Here is a 23,686-nt window from a genome sequence, read left to right as displayed (position 1 = left end):
CAGTCCGAGGTCGGCGGCGAGGGTTGCCGCTCATAGGAGGCCACGGGGGCGGTTGAGGAGGCGGACAAAAACTATGGTGAAGTGGGGTCCACGTTCCTCGGACGGACCCCCACCCAGACCTTCCCCTATAGGTTCTGTCACGTTCTGACCTTCCTTTGTTTTGTCTTTGTTTTTGTATGGTCAGGGAGTGAGTTGGGGTGGGCAGTCTGTTTGTTTTTCTATGTTGGTTTTTGTGTTCGGCCTAGTATGGTTCTCAATCATAGGCAGGTTGTCTCTGATTGAGAATCATACTTAGGTAGCCCTTTTCCACCTGGTTTTTGTGGGAGTTTATTTTCTGTCTTTGTGTTACGTGTGTATGTCACCAGACAGGATTGTTTCGTTTCGTCCGTTCATTTTGTTATTTTGTTTTGATTCAGTGTTCAGTCCTTCCTTTAATTAAAATTATGAACACTTACCACGCTGCGGTTTGGTCCGATCCTTACTCCTCCTCAGACGAAGAGGAGGAAATCCATTTCAATGGGACCACACAGCCGTCATACCGCTCAGGGTGGTGACACGTTCTGTCTCCTAGAGATTAACCTATTTTGATGCGAAATGTGCAAATCAATCCCAGAACAACAGCAAAGGACCTTGTGAAGATGCTGGAGGAAACAGGTACAAAAGTATCTATATCCACAGTAAAACAAGTCCTATATCGACATAACCTGAAAGGACGCTCAGCAGGAAAAAGGGGGACGCTTGCAAGCCAAAGACTACCATACCAGCCATGAAGCACGGGGGTGGCATCATCATGTTGTGGGGGTGCTTTGCTGCAGGAGGGACTGGTGAACTTCACAAAATAGATGGCACCACGAGGAAGAAAATTTATGTAGATATATTGAAGCAACATCTCAAAACATCAGTTAAAGCTTGGTCGCAAAGGGGTCTTCCAAATGGACAATGACCCCAAGCATACTTCCAAAGTTGTGGCAAAATGGTTTAAGGACAACAAAGACAAGGTATCGGATTGGCCATCACAAAGCCCTGACCCCAATCCTATAGAAAATTTGTGGGCACATCTGAGAAAGCGTGTGCGAGCAAGGAGGCCTACAAACCTGACTCAGTTACACCAACTCTGTCAGGAGGAATGGGCCAAAATTCACCCAACTTATTGTGGGAAGTTTGTGGAAGGCTACCTGAAACGTTTGACCCAAGTTAAACAATTTAAAAGGCAATGCTACTAAATACTAATTGTCTGTCTGTAAACTTCTGACTGAATGTGGTGAAAGAAATAAAATATTAAATAAATCATGCTCTCTACTATTATTCTGACATTTCACATTCTTAAAATAAAGTGGTGATCCTAACTGACCTAAGACGGGGAATTCTTACAAGGATTTAATGTCAGGAACTGTGAGTTTAAATGCATTTGGCTAAGGTGTATATGAACTTCTGACTTCAGCCGTATGTTATTTATCATTCTCTAGGAGTTAGAAGGTCCAGCTACAAAGAGACCTTCCCACTCCCCTCCCTGCATACCAGTGGTGTACAGGCTGTCCTAATCTGTGACCCTGCACCTTCCCCCTCACTGGGTGTCTCCTGAACGACCAGGACATTTTTATTAGCGTTCTGACCAGCAGGCAGGAAAGAGAGAGCAGTTGCCGGACCTTAGCAACAGACTGGCCTGTGAGGAAACAACTGTTGCTCAGGAGAAGTAAAGGGTTTTTACAGTGTGATTGATGAGGCGGCTGAAAGAGTATTGATAAGCAACTATTTGCGGGGGAAGGGGAGAGGGGACCCATAGAACAATGTCTGGGTTGGGCTCAAGGAGAGGAAGTGGACATTTGCAGCAATAAACTTGTTTTGGCGTGAAATAAGTGTTTGTACACGTCTCAGTCAGTTCAGAGGGTCGACATTATTCCTGATTGAGTAAGCATGGTTGTACAATTGCGTATTTATTGGTAGTAGTTTATAATATAAACATACCTATATGTGCATATAGTATTTGTGCATGGCTATAGTATTTGTAGGCCAATCTATACCGAAATTAACAACCATTACCTACCAGCAAATGCACCCCTACCCAGGCACCCCTACCCAGGCACCCCTACCCAGGCACCCCTACCCAGGCAAATACTGACATGATACAAGTCAGTATTTGATGTCCATCCATGTCTGAGGATGTCAGGAGATTACATGACAACTGCCCACTAGGGGCAACAGTGAGAGCTGTTACCTTCAAGTAGGCTTTGGTTTTACTAGTGTAACAGTATACTTTTAAACCGTCCCCTCACCCATACCCGAACCGTCCCCTCACCCATACCCGGGCGCGAACCAGGGACCTTCTGCACACATCAACAACAGTCACCCACGAAGCGTCGTTACCCATCGCTCCACAAAAGCCGCGGCCCTTACAGAGCAAGGGGAAACACTACTTCAAGGTCTCAGAGCAAGTGACGTAACCGATTGAAACACTATTTAGCGCACACCGCTAACTAAGCTAGCCGTTTCACATCCGTTACACTAGGTAGTGGTGGACGGGGATGGTGGTTGGGTGTGATTATCTGCCTCAGGTTGCATGTTTGAATGCAGCAACATAAAGTTGCTTTTGATATTTTAGTTTTAAGCCTAACCCAAACCTTAACCCTTACCTTAACCATTTAGAGTTAATACCTAACCTTAAGAATATAGGAGTTCAAGTCTAACCTTAAGAATTTGAAGGTAGTGCCTAAACTTAACCTTGGAACGATACAGAAAATTAACCAAACACTTAGAAATATTTAAAAAAATATATAGTATTTGCATGCTCTCGCGGAAACAGAAGTTGTTTTGATTAGCATCTCAAATCTCAAACTGGGCGGTAGGTAGCCTTGCAGTTAAGTGTGCTGTGCCAATAACCAAAAGAACGCTGGTTTGAGTCCCTGAGCCGACTAGGTGAAAAATCTGTAAATGTGCCCCGTGAGCAAACCCTAATTTCCCCTGTAAATCAATCTGGATAAGAGAATCTAGTAAATGCAATATCAAATCAACACAGGGAAAATAGTCAGTCATGTGACTGGAAGTCCTCTCTGCATGTAGGCCTGTATGTGCTGCCGCTCAGACAACTAAATATTTGACCCTATTGTGTTAGTTAAAATGTTACGATTCTTTGCTTCCAAGTGATAAAAAGCCCTTTTGTCAAGTGAACAACAAGACAGATATTGGCGATGTTTTGGGATGGTTAGTGAAAGTTTTAGTCTAAACTGAATAGGTGGGTATTGTTTATAGTAGGCCTACTATTTGTTTACTTAAAGGGATACTTTGGGATTACAAACAGCAAATATGTTTCAGAACCAATAAACTTACCCTTGATGTTTATTGGACTCTTATACAAGTATTCCCTCCCTTCTCCGCCAAATCCCATCTCCTACACACACACACACACACACACACACACACACACACACACACACACACACACACACACACACACACACACACACACACACACACACACACACACACACACACACACACACACACACACACACACACACACACACACGCGCACACACACACACACACACACACACACACGCACGCGCACCATAGAGAGTTATCACACCACTGGGTTCTCACGAAGTGCATTTAATTTCAGAATTGTTTTTTCTCCAACAGCAGGGAATAGCTAGATGCCCATACTCATCTCCCCTCCTTTGGGCAAATCCTTACATAATGCCTTAACTGAGAGGTGTAGGGTGGGTGACCAGTCCTCAGATTTGAACTAGAAAATCCTCTATTTCATATCCCTAACACAGATATCTGGGAACGCTGCAGTAAAACCACCAACAGTTATTCTGCAGGGACTCTTACTCTGCAGAGCGACAGGGCGGAGAAGGCAACAGGCAACACTGTGCTATAAAGGTAGACAATTTACACATGGACTGAGACCTGGGGGAAGCTCATGGATACCATTTTTATGTATCTGTGTCCAGTTGGAAGGAAGTTGCTAACTTGCGCTAGCCCAACTGCTAACTAGTTAGCATTTGCTCACGAAACTAAGTCTAACTTCCTTCCTGCTGGACACAGATATATAAAAAAGGACATCTACGAGATTATCTGACACTGGTGATGTAAATAAAGAGCCTCATTGCCAAAATCCTGAAGTATCCCTTTAAGTTTTATACATTGCTCTATGCAAAACCAACCTTTTAATCTTCAGTCCACATTTTAATGTCGTATTTTCATAGAAAGAACTACCAAAGACAAAGTACGATGTTCAGGTAAGCCAAATTCTCCCATGTCTCAACCGACGTGCAAATTGTCTACCTTTATAGCACAGTGTAGGTGTAGTATGTTGCCTTCTCTGCCCTGTCGTTCTGCAGAGTAATATTATACACAGAATCATTACTGCCAGTTACCTTTAGTGGTTTTACTGCAGCATTCCCAGATGTCTGAGTCAGGGATATGATGAAACAGAGGACTTCCAGGTCAAATTTGAGGACCCGTCACCCACCCTACACCTCTCATTCTCCAGTGTACACTTCATACACATGAATAGCCTGGCATATGATGCCTGGGCAGGACTGTGTTAAAGTGACTCTTAGTGCAGACAAAGGTCAGATATTCCAAAGCTCTTTAATCAAGCAGTGTTCTCAATTTCTTCCCTCTGTGTTCCTCTCCCTCACCTCTCACCGTCACACTAAGCTTACCCATGTACTGTAACGCAAAACATAACATCCCTTTAATCTTCTGTCCCTCATTAGAATTGCAAATACCTTGTGGCCGGTGTGTGTGTGTGCGTGTGCATGTGTGTATGTGAGTGAGTGAGTGTGTGAGTGTGTGTGTGTGTGTGTGTGTGTGTGTGTGTGTGTGTGTGTGTGTGTGTGTGTGTGTGTGTGTGTGTGTGTGTGTGTGTGTGTGTGTGTGTGTGTGTGTGTGTGTGTGTGTGTGTGTGTGTAAGAGATGGGGGTTGGCATTTTGCTGAGAAGGGAGGGAATATTTGTATTACAGTCCAATAAATATCAGGGGTACGTTTATTGGTACTGAAGCATATTTGCCGTTTGTTGGGAAACACTAAACCAAGGAAGGTTCCTGGCGAAGTGGAAGGGTGGTGCTCTTTTCTGGGTTACAGAGAACGCAGAGGAAATTCGTTCTGACATTAACAGGCTGCTATAGGAAGTGTTGTTGGATTAAATTAACATGGTGCGGCCCGGGCGGCTGGTTGGTGAGGGGGTGGAGGCGGATTTTTTTTGGCGAGGTGGGGACAGGGGGTATCAGATTCAGGACAAATATGATTTGCCTGTGGTACTGTTGGTGCCAGTCGACAAGCAAGAGAATAAGAGCGAGAGAGCCTATTGGTGAACAGGAGATGGCTCAGAGTAAGAGAGGTGCGTTCTGTGTTGATGCAGCTGCAATCTCATTCACTATTTTAAAAACGTTATTTAATTATGCCCTGGGCACAGGGTGCGTCATTGAATGGAGATGACAGAGTTGAAGAATGAATCACTGATGGACTGACGCCGAGACTCGTTGTTTTTGAGTGGAGGCGAAGAAGGGTATTGGAAGGTGTGGCTGGACTGGTAGATATGACACCAGTTTTCCTGTGACTCCCTCATAAACTCTTAGCGAGTTGAGGCATTATGTAAGGATTTGCCCAAGGGAGGGGAGATGAGTATGGGCACCTAGCTATTCCCTGCTGTTGGAGAAAAAACAATTCTGAAATTAAATGCACTTCGTGAGAACCCAGTGGTGTGATAAATCTCTATGGTGCCTTAGTGCTGACCCTGTTTGTCTGTAAGCACCAGGTGCAGACTAACAGTGAAATGCTTACTTATGGGTCCTTTCCCAACAATGTAAAGTTAAATAAATAAATAAATGATATATTGAAATAGTGACACAGGTATTAAATACAAGGTGAATAACAAATCACAATAACAAGTTAAAATACTGTAACATGGCTATATACTGTACAGTGAGTACCAGTAACATCACTGAGTCTTTGTAGGTAGGGGTAATGTGACTAGGCAACAGGATAGATAATAGACAGTAATAGCAGTGTATGTGGTAAGTGTGTGTGTGTGTGTGTGTGTGTGTGTGTGTGTGTGTGTGTGTGTGTGTGTGTGTGTGTGTGTGTGTGTGTGTGTGTGTGTGTGTGTGTGTGTGTGTGTGTGTGTGTGTGTGTCTGTCTGTCTGTGTGTGTGTGTGTGTGTGTGTGTGTGTGTGTGTGTGTGCATGTGTGTGTGTGTGTGGGTGTGTGTGTGTGCATGTGTGTGTGTGCGCATGTGTGTGTGTGTGCGTGTTATGTGTGTATTAGGATGTCAGTGTAAGTATGTGTGAGTGTGTAGGCAGAGTCCAGTGTGTGTGCATAGTCAGTGCAAGAGAGTTAGTGCAAATAATGGTCAATGCAGGTGGTTTTTGGTTTCGAGGATATTATACAATGCATAGCATATGTCAACAACATACGGAATGTCTCGTGGTTAGATGACTGGCAGGATGAATTGTCCTCTGGTGGATGAGTTGCTCTCTGGATCTCTGGTGAATTTCCCAGAGCAGAACCTTGATTTCAAATTCAGCAGGCAAATCCAAAACGAGACGAGGCTAATAAAGCGAGCATGCTAGCTCCTCAGACTCAGCGTCACATCATACAGATCAATATTAGCCTGCTGTTTGACAGCATCCCCAGAGGATCGAGCTCTGGGTTCGAGCCCAGGCTCTGTTGCAGCCGGCCGCGACAGGGAGGTCCATGGTGCGACGCACAATTGGCCTAGCGTCGTCCGGGTTAGGGGAGGGTTTGGCCGGTAGAGATATCCTTGTCTCATTGCGCACTAGCGACTCCTGTGGCGGACTGGGCGTAGTGCGCGCTAACCAGGTCGCCAGTTGCACGGTGTTTCCTCTGAAACATTGGTGCGGCTGGCTTCCGGGTTGGATGAGCGCTGTGTTAAGAAGCAGTACGGCTTGGTTGGGTTGTGTTTCGGAGGACGCATGGCTTTCGACCTTCGTCTCTCCCGAGCCCGTACGGGAGTTGTAGCGATGAGACAAGATAGTAACTACTAACAATTGGGTACCACAAAATTGTGGAGAAAAAGGGGGGTAGAAATTCAAAAGAAAGAAAATAAATATTTTCAGTCTTTCATTTTTCTTTGCTCTGCAGTTGAACGTGATGTAGCTAAAGGTCATTAGGGGGTGATATCTGTGTGATTTATTTCTCCAATTAGTAACAATAATTCCTCATATAGGCATTCTCCATCACTTTGTGGAATCTCAAAGACTCGCCCAATTTTCCAGATGAAACATCTTGCATGAAACATCTGCAAGCCAGCTCTTCAAATATTGCCTGACAAAACATGACATTTCATTCCAGACTTTATTTCAGACTCACTGCCATGATATTTTGATATGGGGGAAGGGGGGGGCATTAACCCCTATGATTCACGTGGTCTCCCTTACACCCTGTGACTAGGGGAGAAACTCCCCCTTCTTTCCCTTCTCCTTCTGAATCTTGAGGAAATAAGAAAGTGTTCTAGCTCTTTGTCCTTGAAGTAGGGTCACAAAAACCTGGAATGTTCAGGAAGGAAGTCACGGAAGCAAGGCTATCTGAAAGAGCCCCACTCATTCCCCCCTCCTCCGCTCTCTGAAAAACGGAGAGAGGAGGGGAGCACGGGCACAGGTGGTACCCTGTATGAGTGGGGCCATGGGGTGGGGGTTAGGAGGTTGGGTGGAGGGCGGGTGGGGGTAAGCGGTTCTGAGGCAGCCGTCTCCTCATGGCTGTCTCTCATCATGTCGTTGACCCCCCAGGAAGCTTTAGATGCCTGGCTGGGTTTATAATTCTCTTATCGAGGCTAATCTCAGAGATAAGGAAGGGGGGAGTTGAAAGTGTAAATGGAGCACCGTGGCCCTGGAATCCTGTTGCAGGCCCATTCTTTCTTTACCTGCCTCCTGTGAGATTTGTTAACTGTTTGTGTCTACAGGCCAGCTACCTCTGCTCAGTGAAGTGTGTCCCAGCAGTTTATTTGTGTGTGTGTGTGCATGTGTGTGTGTGCGTGTGAGAGAGAAAAAGAGAGAAAGACAGATAGTGTGCAAAGGATGTGTGTGCGCGTATCTGTGTGTGAGAAATAGTTTTTAGTGGTGTGTGTGTCTGTTTAGTGGAGAGAAGAGTCTCCTCAGTCAGCTGGTTCTGAGGCTCAGTTCACTAACCCAAACCAACCCTATTAAGGGTCTGAACCCTGCCCTGTGCATCTGGGTCCTGGACTTCCTGACGGGCCGCCCCCAGGTGGTGAAGGTAGGAAACAACACCTCCACTTCGCTGATCCTCAACACAGGGGCCCCACAAGGGTACATCCTCAGCCCCTTCGTGTACTGCCTGTTCACCCATGACTGCGTGGCCACGCATGCCTCCAACTCAATCATAAAGTTTGTAAACGGTACAACAGCAGGAGACCTGCTTAACAACAATGACGAGACAGAGAGGAGGTGTGAGCGCTGGGAGTGTGGTGCCAGGAAAATAACCTTTCCCTCAACGTAAAAAAACAAAGGACCTGATCGTGGACTTCAGGAAACAGCAAAGGGAGTATCCCCCTATCCATATTGACGGGACAGTAGTGGGGAAGGTGGAACGCTTCAAGTTCCTCAGCATACATATCACTGATGAACTGAAATGGTCCACTCACACAGACAGGGTGGTGAAGAAGGCGCAATATAATCTCTTCAACCTCAGGAGGCTACATTTCTTTTGGTTTGGCTCCTAAAACCCTCACAAACCTTTACAGATGCACAACTGAGAGCATCCTGTCAGGCTGTATCACCACCTGGTACGACAACTGCACCGCCCACATCCGCAGGGCTCTCTAGAGGGTGGTGCATTCTGCCCAACTTATCACCGGGGGCAAACTTAATCTGAAGACAAAACTCCCTAAATTCTATCAGCATATCAATTGTGCTCGGCGATGTCGTACCCACAGCAACTATTAAAACAGTCCCAAACCAGAAACCGTGGATTGATGGCAGCATTCGCGCGGAACTGAAAGCGCGAACCACTGCTTTCAACCAGGGCAAGGTGACTGGAAACATGACCGAATACAAACAGTGTAGGTATTCCCTCCGCAGGGCAATCAAACAAGCTAAGCGTCAGTATAGAGACAAAGTAGAGTCACAATTCAATGGCTCAGACACAAGAGGTATGTGACAGGGTCTACAGTCAATCACGGATTACAAAAATAAAACCAGCCCCGTTGTGGACCAGGATGTCTTGCTCCCAGACAGACTAAACAACTTCTTTGCTCGCTTTGAGGACAATACAGTACCACTGACACGGCCCGCCACCAAAACCTGTGGACTCTTCTTCACTGCAGCCGACGTGAGTAAAACATTTAAACGTGTTAACTCTCGCAAGGCTGCAGGCCCAGACGGCATCCCCAGCTGAGTCCTCAGAGCATGCGCAGACCAGCTGGCTGGTGTGTTTACGGACATATTTAATCAATCCTCATCCCAGTCTGCTGTCCCCACATGCTTCAAGAGGGCGACCATTGTTCCTGTTCCCAAGAAAGCTAAGGTAACTGAGCTAAGCGACTACCACCCCGTAGCACTCACTTCCGTCATCATGAAGTGCTTTGAGAGACTAGTCAAGGACCATATCACCTCCACCCTACCTGACACCATAGACCCACTCCAATTTGCTTATCGCCCCAATAGGTCCACAGACGACGCAATCGCAACCACACTGCACACTGCCCTAACCCATCTGGACAAGAGGAATACCTATGTGAGAATGCTGTTCATCAACTACAGCTCAGCATTTAACACCATAGTACCCTCCAAACTCATCATCAAGCTTGAGACCCTGGGTCTAAACCCCGCCCTGTGCAACTGGGTACTGGACTTGCTGTCCAGTATTCTCATTAATATTTTTGTATTTCACAGTAACACAAGCATTTCGCTACATCCGCAATTAGATCTGCTAAATATGTGTATGTGACCAACAAAATTTGCCATGTCAATAAAGTCTAATGAATTGAATTGAATTGAATTGAGAGAGAGAGGTACTGGTCACATCCTGGGCTATATTTGATTTCCTCTGGCTTCAGAACAACACCGGTGTTAATCATAGGTTCAGTGTCATGTTTGTATATTTTCAAAGATCACTGCTAAAAAGGAGGGTGGTCAGAGGGTATTGGAGCAGGGATTCAACTTGAGATGGAGGGAGAGAGAGAGAGGTAGAGGAAGGGGGAGAGAGGGAAAAAATGTCTGAAGTTACAGCACCCTCTCCCAGGCATAAATCTTTGTCAGACGAAGCGGATGTAGCTACTGAGGGAAAGTGCTAATTGATCCACAGAAGTCAAGCGGTTCTGAATCAAACCAACAGATGTGTATATGATTCTGTCACCGACAGGGGCCCCATTTTGATGTAGTGTTCTCTCTCTTTACCGCAAACACAGTTCTCATGTTTCCTCCCATGTCTGTATGATGAGGCTGTTGATCATCATTAAGCATTCCCTCCAGTATTCTACCATTCTGTGATTGCAATTTTTCTTGCAAAATCAACAATTCGCTGTGTATTATGTGAGGGCTTACAAATTGGACCAATCACCACAGTTTTTCTGCCTAAAACAGTTAAATCATCGCAATATTATCACATAATAATATGGGGATTGATGGGAAATGATGTAAATATATCACTAGCCACTTTAAACAATGCTACCTTATATAATGTTACTTACCCTACATTATTCATCTCATATGCATATGTATATACTGTACTCTACATCATCGACTGCATCCTTATGTAACACATGTATCAGTAGCCACTTTAACTATGCCACTTTGTTTACTTTGTCTACACACTCATCTCATATGTATATACTGTACTCGATACCATCTACTGTATGCTGCTCTGTACCATCACTCATTCATATATCCTTATGTACATGTTCCTTATCCCCTTACACTGTGTATAAGACAGTAGTTTTGGAATTGTTAGTTAGATTACTTGTTGGTTATCACTGCATTGTCGGAACTAGAAGCACAAGCATTTCGCTACACTCGCATTTAACATCTGCTAACCATGTGTATGTGACAAATAAAATTGGATTTGATTTGATTTGATTTGACATAAAACTGACACATCACTGACCCATTACCGCATAATATGGGTCAATCAAGCCAAACCCCAACAAACTTTTTCCCTCGTCATCGCAATTGGACAAATCAGCGCATATCACCATGCAAAATCTCAGAATTGCCTCAGCAAAATCAAGGATTTTTGCCTGCAAATATCACATGAAATCTCTCCAAAATCCCAGAGGGACTGGTTAAAGATAGTTGTTACACAATCTTCCTGCCCTGGTGTGATTTCTCAGTGTAACCCGTTTCCCACGGCACATGGTTCTGAATCACTGAATGAGCCAGTCCATCACCGGACGACGTGGACACAAAATTGGTGGGTTCCTCTTTGGTAATTCATATTTAAAGATGTAATTTAGATGTTCCCGGTTTACGAGGCTTTAATAAGGTTCGATCCTCCCACACGCTGCATGAGTCATTCTCTCAAAAGTGATATTTGATTGTTAACCTGATCTGACTGTTATATTAACCTTTGTTTACATTTAACTAGTTCCTTTTAGATTAAAAAAAAAAACTTGTGTGTGTAACTGATGCTGTCATCTCTGTATTTTAAGGCTCTTCATTATTTTGGTTCTCAATGGCTTTTATCACTCGCAAACTCTGTATGAGGGGGTGGATGTGTGAGTGTCAGGGGGTGTGGAAATGGTGTCACTGGAGCCTCCCATGTTCCCTTTTGGGCAATTATATCATGTGTACACTATTTACAAAACTCTCTTGGTGTTGCGGTATGCTAGTGTGTTCTAGTGTGTACCACTCACACAACGCTTACACTGAGTTACATCTACTCACACAACTCTCTCAATCTATCATAATAGTATGTACTCCTGACAGTGTGAACTCTCTCAATCTATCATAATAGTATGTACTCCTGATAGTGTGAACTATCTCAATATATCATAATAGTATGTACTCCTGACAGTGTGAACTCTCTCAATCTATCATAATAGTATGTACTCCTGACAGTGTGAACTCTCTCAATCTATCATAATAGTATGTACTCCTGACAGTGTGAACTCTCTCAATCTATCATAATAGTATGTACTCCTGACAGTGTGAACTCTCTCAACGTACTGTGTCTGTTTATCCCTTAGCTCCCCTCTTTCCCGCCAGCGTTTAGCCTGGCCAGATTATAGACCTGGCCTGACTGTAGCATTTCTTGGTTATCACAAGAATAAAGTAATCACGTGGCATGGCAGGATTCTCCCCTCTAATTATCTCCTGGCAATTTTGACTGGGCCAGTTTTTCCCCCCTCCTTTTCTTTTCTTTTCTTTTCTCTCTCTCTCTCTCTCTCTCTCTCTCTCTCTCTCTCTCTCTCTCTCTCTCTCTCTCTCTCTCTCTCTCTCTCTCTCTCTCTCTCTCTCTCTCTCTCTCTCTCTCTCTCTCTCTCTCTCTCTCTGCGGTTGCTATCTCACTCCTTTCATCTCCGTTCCTACCTGATTCTGGGCCGGTGTGAATTTGAGGGTATGGCACACTGAATGACCAAATGACACATCGTCAGTGCTGGGCTTTGACACGCCACTCTCGTAATGAGACTTCAAACCCTTCCTGTTCAGTCCTTGCAGGCATAGATGGGATGAACGATCCTCCATTCATCCCCAGTGATTCATATCTGACATGTCAAAGCAGACACCTTTTAAGCTGGTAGCTAACGGGATCTCTCCTCTGAGTAGATCGTAGGTAACAGTAAAAGGGAATGTATTATTGATGTACTGCCTACGTCTAGAATTAACTTGCAATCTGTGTCATCTAAAGGCTTCCCATGAAGTTTAGTTTTGAGGAATAAGCAGTATTTTGGGAGTAGAGCCCCTATGTGTTGTGAGGAAAGGCATTTGAGGATGGGAAAGTGGAAGGGTGTTTCATATTAAGATGACTTTATTGGTCATTTGCAAGCAAAAGAAAGACTCACATGCATGCTTTTGGAAAGGTGCCCAGTGCTGCCACACTGGTTACCTGGGGGAGCTGTTCTTTTGAAGGGTCAAGTACCATCCTCAAGGGTGCAACTGTTGCTGGCTCGCCTCACTAACTGCTAGGCTACCGGACACCCATATTAGTGACGCTCCCCACCCTGCTTAACTACAGACGGTCTTCCCATGACCAGTTTTCCCCCTGTCATATACTGTACCTTCAGACTGATTGTTAACTCAGTAGGTGTTTGGAGAGAGTGTGTGTTTGTACATGTACATGTGTCTGTGTGAGTCTTTGTGTGTGTGCATACATGCATATGTGTTCTTGGCGTCTCTATGGTCAAGTATCTACATGTTTCCCAGGCTTTCAGGCCAAGCCTAGTCCCCAGAGCGAGACCCTTGGGGCCCCAACCCATTTTGAGCTCATACAGTATATGATGAGGCAATGCAGGACCAGGGGAGGCTTGCAGAAGCAGACACTCTTAGTCATAGTGAGTAGGACTCTCTCACACACACAGGCACAGACTGGGGAAATGCCCCAGACTTACTGGCAGATTTTGGACTGGATTCCTCCTGTCCTTTTCTACCATCCATCCCAGCCAGATGTCGTATACTCTTTAGACCACACAGAGAGACGTGATCATTATGGGACCATGCCTGATACACGCCTCGAGACTCATAGCAAGAGCCTTTACCAGCCCTGTCTGTGCATTGCATTGAGGTCACTTCTGCTAAAGAAGTCCCATAATACTGATGCATGATCTATAATGCATTCCCCAGTTCTCCTGCTGATCAGCATGAACAGCCTGAGTTTGAGAGAGGGAGAGGAGGGGTGTGAAGATGAAAGGAGAGAAGTAGGAAGAGGAGAGTAAATTAGAAGAGAGGAGAAGAGCAGAGAAGGTGGGGAGTGGAGAGGAGAGGAGAGAGGAAAGAGGAGAGAAAATCTCTGCTGTTGTCTGTCCTCTGACAGGCGGCTTGAGGGACGTGTATTCCTCTCATTAGCTCAACGAGTCCCACGGGGGGCAGACTTAAATCAGATCTTTCCCCCTTTCGGTCAGTCTGCAGCAGAGGGGCCTCTGCCCCACCTCACAGCACAGGCACATTCCAGCATAGCCCGGCCCAGCTCAAAGCAGTGTAAAGCAGGGCCTGACTCTAACAGCCACAGCCACGACCACCAGACTGTCTCTCTACATGTGACTGAAACCAGACTCGGTCCCTGCTCCCAGGAGGTAGGGGGGCGGGGGAGAGAGGGGAGAGAGGGGGGAGAAGGAAGAGTGGGGGGGGGGGCAGACTTCTCAGAGGATCCCTGGGAGTCACTGCCCTCCAACAAAATGCCACAATTAAGGAACTGCGTCCTGGATTGCATCACAGTGGCCATTTGTAATTGTTGAGGAGTAAAACGGTCTGGGTTTCCAGACAGACACAGGAGGAAAAAGGGGTTGTTCCTCAGTGGTCCAATTTGAATTCTTTGACCCCTGTGTGCATGCATTATTTTTCCATGTCTTGCCTGATTACATGCCTAGATAAATACTGCTGCTGCAGCTTATTGTACAGTGTGGAGAGACACAGTCTTTCTCTGTTTTGTAATTGTACTCTCCCACTGAGGGCCTGTGCAGTGCACTGGGCGGTGTCTGACGACATGTCTTCCCTAATATCCAAGGTCTTTTACCTTTGAGACCTTTGTACATCTGGTGCACAGAGGCTTTGTTAATCTCTCTCTCCGCGGTGACCTAGGCAGATGAAGATCTGCTCTGTTCTTAATCACACGTCCATCTTTATAAGCTCCTTGTCTCATTACAGACACTTCACCGCTGTATTTAGGGGCTATAAATCATATTTTGTAATATTGGTTCTGTTGGCTCAGAGTGGAGGGGGGCTGATATGAGGCTTCTCAGTTACATCCCAGGGGAGAGGGCAAACACAGCCCTGTCTTCTCTCTGGCCAGGGAAGGGATGGAGCGAGAGGGTGAGAGAGAGTGGGGAGGGAGATGGAGAGGAAAAGAGAGAGCGAGAGAGAGAGGCAGAGCGCGCTAGAACGAGAGCGAGACAGTGCTGTCTGTTTGTGACCCGTGGATAAGAGATTGGATCCTATTTGATCAAAGAGCAGGTGGGGATATTGAGGTGTAGTTTACTATATCATAATTGATTCTGGGATAAACATTTTCATGTGGACTTTTCATATGGTCAATGTGTGTGTTTAAGGGGTGAGGGCCTCAGGCCTCCAATACTAGAAGATAGCTCGACTTACTATGAACCTGCTCATATACGTGAGCGTAGCTATAGGATTTGCTCGGGGGAAAGAGGGGTTTCAGTTCAGAGAACTGGGGGCGGTAACTGGAATAGTTATGGTATCGTCAGCTTAGCTCTCCTCCTTACTACTCAAAGTACTATTCCTTCCGGTGATCCAGCCTTTTCTGTTTGCTTTGTGGAGTGGGTCCATATGGATGCTCAGTCACTCTGGGATATAGCGTCTGTCTCTTGAGCCAAGAAGGACAAACAGAGGACCACAGCTATCTCGGCCGCTCTCCATACATACCCACACCCTACACGCTCTCACATGTGCACAAGCACAATAGATCTGGGTGTGAATAGTATTCATTTTCTTTCTGCTACTTTGAAGATTGTATTGAGCCACTTGAAGTGCCAGATTGGAGGGACTTGAACTTTTGGGAGTATTCCATTGATTCCATGATGCCAGACAACCTCAGTCAAGCACAGCTACAGCATTTGAAAATAAAATAAATACTGAAACCCAGAGAAGTAGGGACAGAAGAAACGTGGGAGGGATGGCAGACATTAACCGAAAGAAACCCATGCTAGACCAATCATACTAGCCAGGGATGACCCAGGTAAACGGTGAACGAAAAATCAAAAAAGAAATAGTCTCAGCCCCAGAGTGACCAAGGCACTACATGTAGCAACCCATGCTTCGTCCATGAACCCTCAGCCTAGAGTCCAGGCACTACATGTAGATTTGAAGCTCACATCCTTTGACAAGTTCCACTCTGATCATTGGGTGGGCTAAAGTGTGGTTCCATGTTGCTCTCCTCCAGTCTATTACGACACTATGCCGACCTTAAGTACAGCACAGATTTCACTGATGGCTATACTTTCCATGGCATAAGTAAATGCCTAAAAACAACACAGGCTACACCAGAAAGGGTTAACTAGCAACGCAGGCTGGTTCTGGTGAATGCTTCACAACTGCCTTGCATCACCTGGGAAATGCACTGCATCCGTATTAAAGAGAGCTTATTAACACTTCCTCAGACTAAGGGAATGTTCCCCGCAGTATGGAAAAGGGCTTTTAATAACCTTCCCCACTCCACACACGCAGGGCTCTCTGGGAACCCCCCCCCAGATTTAAACAATTATCATGCTACTGTACGTCCACAGCACACAAAGATGCGCTCTAAATTACAGTGCTTAAACTGTCCGAGGAAATGTGGCGATACCTCAAGGAAGGAACATATTGTGCGTGTTTGCATCCCAAATGGCACCTTATTCCCAACATAGTGCACTATATAGCGAATAGGGTGCCATTTCAGACGCAACCCAATACATAAATAATGTCTCTCAGCTCCTCTCTCCTTGCAGTGCAGTGCTGCTCGAGTCAACAGGAACGCAGTTTCCTTTCCACCATGTTGGTTCCCACTGGGCACAGACATCAGTTCAAAGTCTAATTTTGATTTACATTTGGTTGAGTTATAAACTAATGAAAATTTAACTTGAAATCAACAAAACATTTCACCACCATTGGATTTAGGTTCAATTTAGGTTCAAATTCCTTACGTTGATTACTTTTTGCAAGTCCATTCAGTTTTTCATGTTGATTCAACGTCTTCACATTGCATTTTCTGGTTGAAATGACGTGGAAACAACGTTGATTCAACCAGTTTTGCCCAGGGGGTTCTCTGTCTCACTAGGATGTTGCTGTTTATATGGTTTTCTATGCTAACGAACAAAATATGTGGGAGAGAGTGTACAAAACACCTTCCTAGTATTAAGTTGCACCCACTTTGCCCTCAGAACAGCCTAATTTCATCGGGGCATGGACTCTACAAGGCGTCGAAAGGGTTCCACAGGGATGCTGGTTCATGTTGACTCCAATGCTTCCCACAGTTGTGTCAAGTTGCTGGATGTCATTCGGGTGGTGGACCATTCTTGATACACACGGGAAACTGTTGAGCGTGAAAAACCCAGCGGCGTTGCAGTTCTTGACACATTCAAATCGATGCACCTGGCACCTACTACCATACCCTGTTCAAAGGGCTCTTCAATATTTTGTCTTCGCCATTCATCATCTGAATGACACACATACACAATTCATGTCTCAACTGTCTCAAGGCTTCAAAATCTTTCTTTACCCTTTCTCCTCCCCTTCGTATACACTGACTGAAGTGGATTTAACCAACATCAATAAGAGATCATAGCTTTCACCTGGATTCACCTGGTCATTATACAGTACCGGTCAAAAGTTTGGACACACCTACTCATTCAAGGGTTTTTCTTTATTTGGACTATTTTCTACATTGTAGAGTAATAGTGAAGACATCAAAACTATGAAACAACACATATGGAATCATGGTAATAATAAAAAAAAGTGTTTAAACAAATCAGAAAAATAAAAGAAATTGAACAACTAATTGATAAACATCGGTTCAATTACTTGAATTCCATTTAGTTCAGGTTTTTGTGAGCCCAACACATCTCCATTTCTCCACATTTTCCCACAAGATAAATCAAGTCAAGAACTATGTGGGACATTATGTGCATGACCATGGACATTGGGCCTGTTTTTTCCGTCTCGGGTTAGAGATGGATACAGGTTAACGCTTACTCTCTTAGGTTAGTTACACACAGACTGCATAGACCGAACGAAGAGAGGAATATACACAACATAACAATGAGAGAGAGGGATAGAGACAGTTCGTGAAAGTAGGCCTTATCTACGTTGAAGAACTAGTCAAATGATTTAGTCAGACAGCTAGCCTAGCTAAGTAGGATGACTGAAGACAGTACAGTATGGGGATCATGGAGAAAACGCTGTCTGGCTCTTCGGCTGCTACTGCCTAAGCGGAGAAGAGATGACGACTTTAAGGAATGAAAAATAATAAGTAACATACACAACTGAAATATTTGATTATTTCATAGTCATTTCCTATTTTTCTATTGATGTCTATCCAATGTGGAATTGACACAGACAATCGAATATGTTCAATGTTTTGGTAATTGAATGTTCAAAACTTTTGGATTTGGACTTTATATTAAAAAGCTCAAAAATGATTTTTATGTCATAATGCATTTAATGTAAAAAAACAATAATTGAAAAATGAAAACCGTGATTATTTTTTAATAATCAAACCGAAACCGAACCGACCTCAAAAAGCACTAATTTGCTCAACAAAGCAAATGAGGAATACAAAGTACACTGAACGAAATATAAACGCAACATGCAACAATTTCAACGGTTTTTACTGAGTTACAGTTCATATAAGAAAATCAGTCCATTGAAATAAGTTCATGAGGCCCTCATCTATGGATTTCACATGACTGGGAATACAGATATGCATCTGTTGGTCACAGATATCATAAAAAAAGGTAGGGACCTGGATCAGAAAACCAGTCAGTATCTGGTGTGACCACCATTTTCCTCATGCAACGCGACACATCTTCTTCACATAGGCTGTTGATTGTTGCCTGTGGAATGTTGTCCCACTCCCCTTCAATGGCTGTGTGAATTAGCTGGATGTTGACAGGAACTGGAACGCACTGTCGTACACGTCAATCCAGAGCATCCCAAACATGCTCAATGGGTGACATCTCTGGTGAATATGCAGGCCATGGAAGAACTGGGACATTTTCAGCTTCCAGGAATTGTGTACAGATACTTGCGACACGAGGCCATGCATTATCATGCTGTGAAGCATGAGGTGATGGTGACAGATGAATGACAATGGGCCTCAGGATCTCGTCACTTTATCTCTGTGCATTCAAATTGCCATCAATAAAATGCAATTGTGTTAGTTGTCCATATCTTATGCCTTTCCATACCGTTACCCCACCTCCACCAGAGGGCACTCTGTTCACAACGTTGACGTCAGCAAAGCGCTCGCTCAATGAAGTCGGTTACAACACCAAACTGCAGTCAGTCAAGACCCCAGTGAGGATGACGAGCATGAAGATGAGCTTCCCTGAGACGGTTCTGACAGTTTGTGCAGAAATTCTTTGGTTGTGCAAACCCACAGTTTCATCAGCTGTCTGGGTGGCTGGTCTCAGACAATCCCGCAGGTGAAGAAGCCAGATGTGGAGGTCCTGGGCTGGTGTGGTTACACTTGGGCTGCGGTTGAGAGGCCGGTTAGACGTACTGCCAAATTCTCTAAAATGATGTTGGAGGTGGCTTATGGTAGAGAAATGAAGATTCAATTCTTTGGCAACAGCTCTGGTGGATATTCCTGCAGTCAGCATGCCAATTGCACACTCCCTCAAAACTTGAGACATCTGTGGCATTGTGTTGCGTGACAAAACTACACACTTTAGTGGCCTTGTATTGTGGCATTTAATTTTCCCCTGCGCAAGGTGTACCTGTGCTTTTTGGTATACCACAACTGTCAGGTGGATGGATTATCTTGGCAATGGAGGAATTCTCACTAACAGGGATATAAACACATTTGTGCACAAAATTTGAGAGAAATATGCTTTTTATGCATATGGAACATTTCTGGGATCTTCTATTTCAGCTCATGAAGCATGGGACCAACACTATGTGCGTTTATATTTTGTGAACTGTATATCGAAAGCAGTTGCTTCCATGTAGTTGTGGTTCCTGAGTTAATTGAGCATTTAACATCCCATCATGCTTAGGTTCATGTACTGCATAAAAATGGTGGACTGGCCATTATTTTGGACAATGTTTTGGCTACCATGGCTATGCCCCATAGGATGCCAATGCCACCATCCACGGGACATGAATGGTCATAATGGTTTGATGTGTTATGCAGGTGAATGAGGACCCAAAAGCGACTTGGCGAAAACAGAGTCTTTAATCCAGTATAAGGAAAAAGCAATACTCCTAGACAAATCGGAGCGGTAAATAAAGCATAAAAAACAATTTCACTCGTAATCACGAGAACTGACTGGAGACTCGATAATAAACTGCAGGTTGCCTCGGGAAGGCACTTGACCGTAGCAGACTCAGACACCTGCTCACCACGCAGCATCTGAGGGAAACACGACACGACAGGGCGATACAAAGACACAGCACGGTGAACAATAAACAAGGATCCGACAGGACAGAAACGGAAAACAAGGGGAGAAATAGGGACTCTAATCAGGGAAAAGATAGGGAACAGGTGTGGGAAGACTAAATGATTGATTAGGGGAATAGGAACAGCTGGGAGCAGGAACGGAACGATAGAGAGAAGAGAGAGAGGGAGGGAGAGAGAAAAAGGGGAACGAACCTAAAAAGACCAGCAGGGGGAAAACGAACAGAAGGAAAAGCAAAATGACAAGACAATATAAGACAAAACATGACAGTACCCCCCACTCACCGAGCACCTCCTGGCGCACTCGAGGAGGAATCCTGGCGGCAACGGAGGAAATCATCAATCAGTGAACGGTCCAGCACGTCCCGAGACGGAACCCAACTCCTCTCCTCAGGACCGTAACCCTCCCAATCCACTAAGTATTGGTGACCCCGTCCCCGAGAACGCATGTCCATGATCCTACGTACCTTGTAAATTGGTGCGCTCGACAAGGACGGGGGGGGAGGGAAGACGAACGGGGGTGCGAAGAAAGGGCTTGACACAGGAGACATGGAAGACAGGATGGACGCGACGAAGATGTCGCGGAAGAAGCAGTCGCACAGCGACAGGATTGACGACCTGGGAGACACGGAACGGACCAATGAACCGCGGAGTCAACTTACGAGAAGCTGTCGTAAGAGGAAGGTTGCGAGTGGAAAGCCACACTCTCTGGCCGCAACAATACCTAGGACTCTTAATCCTACGTTTATTGGCGGCTCTCACAGTCTGTGCCCTGTAACGGCAAAGTGCAGACCTCACCCTCCTCCAGGTGCGCTCACAACGTTGGACAAACGCTTGAGCGGAGGGAACACTGGACTCGGCAAGCTGGGATGAGAACAGAGGAGGCTGGTAACCCAGACTACTCTGAAACGGAGATAACCCGGTAGCAGACGAAGGAAGTTAGTTGTGAGCGTATTCTGCCCAGGGGAGCTGTTCTGCCCAAGACGCAGGGTTTCTGAAAGAAAGGCTGCGTAGTATGCGACCAATCGTCTGATTGGCCCTCTCTGCTTGACCGTTAGACTGGGGATGAAACCCGGAAGAGAGACTGACGGACGCACCAATCAAACGACAGAACTCCCTCCAAAACTGTGACGTGAATTGCGGACCTCTGTCTGAAACGGCGTCTAACGGGAGGCCATGAATTCTGAACACATTCTCGATGATGATTTGTGCCGTCTCCTTAGCGGAAGGAAGTTTAGCGAGAGGAATGAAATGTGCCGCCTTAGAGAACCTATCGACAACCGTAAGAATCACAGTCTTCCCCGCAGACAAAGGCAGACTGGTAATGAAGTCTAGGGCGATGTGAGACCATGGTCGAGAAGGAATGGGGAGCGGTCTGAGACGACCGGCAGGAGGAGAGTTACCTGACTTAGTCTGCGCGCAGTACGAACAAGCAGCCACGAAACGGCGCGTGTCACGCTCCTGAGTCGGCCACCAAAAGCGCTGGCGAATAGAAGCAAGAGTGCCTCGAACACCGGGATGACCAGCTAACTTGGCAGAGTGAGCCCACTGAAGAACAGCCAGACGAGTGGAAACAGGAACGAAAAGAAGGTTACTAGGACAAGCGCGCGGCGACGCAGTGTGCGTGAGTGCTTGCTTAACCTGTCTTTCAATTCCCCAGACTGTCAACCCGACAACACGCCCATAAGGAAGAATCCCTCGGGATCAGTAGAAGCCACAGAAGAACTAAAAGACGGGATAAGGCATCAGGCTTGGTGTTCTTGCTACCCGGACGGTAAGAAATCACAAACTCGAAACGAGCGAAAAATAACGCCCAACGAGCTTGACGAGCATTAAGTCGTTTGGCAGAACGGATGTACTCAAGGTTCTTATGGTCTGTCCAAACGACAAAAGGAACGGTCGCCCCCTCCAACCACTGTCACCATTCGCCTAGGGCTAAGCGGATGGCGAGCAGTTCGCGGTTACCCACATCATAGTTGCGTTCAGATGGCGACAGGCGATGAGAAAAATAAGCGCAAGGATGAACCTTATCGTCAGACTGGAAGCGCTGGGATAGAATGGCTCCCACGCCTACCTCTGAAGTGTCAACCTCGACAATGAATTGTCTAGTGACGTCAGGAGTAACGAGGATAGGAGCGGACGTAAACGTTCTTTTAGAAGATCAAAAGCTCCCTGGGCGGAACCGGACCACTTAAAACACGTCTTGACAGAAGTAAGAGCTGTGAGAGGGGCAGCAACTTGACCGAAATTACGAATGAAACGCCGATAGAAATTAGCGAAACCTAGAAAGCGCTGCAACTCGACACGTGACCTTGGAACGGGCCACTCACTGACAGCTTGGACCTTAGCGGAATCCATCTGAATGCCTTCAGTGGAAATAACGGAACCGAGAAAAGTAACGGAGGAGACATGAAAAGAGCACTTCTCAGCCTTCACGTAGAGACAATTCTCTAAAAGGCGCTGGAGAACACGTCGAACGTGCTGAACATGAATCTCGAGTGACGGTGAAAAAATCAGGATATCGTCAAGGTAGACAAAAACAAAGATGTTCAGCATGTCTCTCAGAACATCATTAACTAATGCCTGAAAAACAGCTGGCGCATTGGCGAGACCAAACGGCAGAACCCGGTACTCAAAATGCCCTAACGGAGTGTTAAACGCCGTTTTCCACTCGTCCCCCTCTCTGATGCGCACGAGATGGTAAGCGTTACGAAGGTCCAACTTAGTAAAGCACCTGGCTCCCTGCAGAATCTCGAAGGCTGATGACATAAGGGGAAGCGGATAACGATTCTTAACCGTTATGTCATTCAGCCCTCGATAATCCACGCAGGGGCGCAGAGTACCGTCCTTTTTCTTAACAAAAAAAAACCCCGCCCCGGCCGGAGAGGAAGAAGGCACTATGGTACCGGCGTCAAGAGACACAGACAAATAATCCTCGAGAGCCTTACGTTCGGGAGCCGACAGAGAGTATAGTCTACCCCGAGGAGGAGTGGTCCCCGGAAGGAGATCAATACTACAATCATACGACCGGTGAGGAGGAAGGGAGTTGGCTCGGGACCGACTGAAGACCGTGCGCAGATCATGATATTCCTCCGGCACTCCTGTCAAATCGCCAGGTTCCTCCTGAGAAGTGGGGACAGAAGAAATGGGAGGGATGGCAGACATTAAACACTTCACATGACAAGAAACGTTCCAGGATAGGATAGAATTACTAGACCAATTAATAGAAGGATTATGACATACTAGCCAGGGATGACCCAAAACAACAGGTGTAAAAGGTGAACGAAAAATCAAAAAAGAAATAGTCTCACTGTGGTTACCAGATACTGTGAGGGTTAAAGGTAGTGTCTCAAATCTGATACTGGGAAGATGACTACCATCTAAGGCGAACATGGGCGTAGGCTTGTCTAACTGTCTGAAAGGAATGTCATGTTTCCGAGC

Source organism: Oncorhynchus gorbuscha, linkage group LG19 (genome assembly GCF_021184085.1).
Source record: "Oncorhynchus gorbuscha isolate QuinsamMale2020 ecotype Even-year linkage group LG19, OgorEven_v1.0, whole genome shotgun sequence".
In the NCBI taxonomy this organism is placed as follows: domain Eukaryota; kingdom Metazoa; phylum Chordata; class Actinopteri; order Salmoniformes; family Salmonidae; genus Oncorhynchus; species Oncorhynchus gorbuscha.
Note: the sequence above shows the minus strand (reverse complement) of the source record.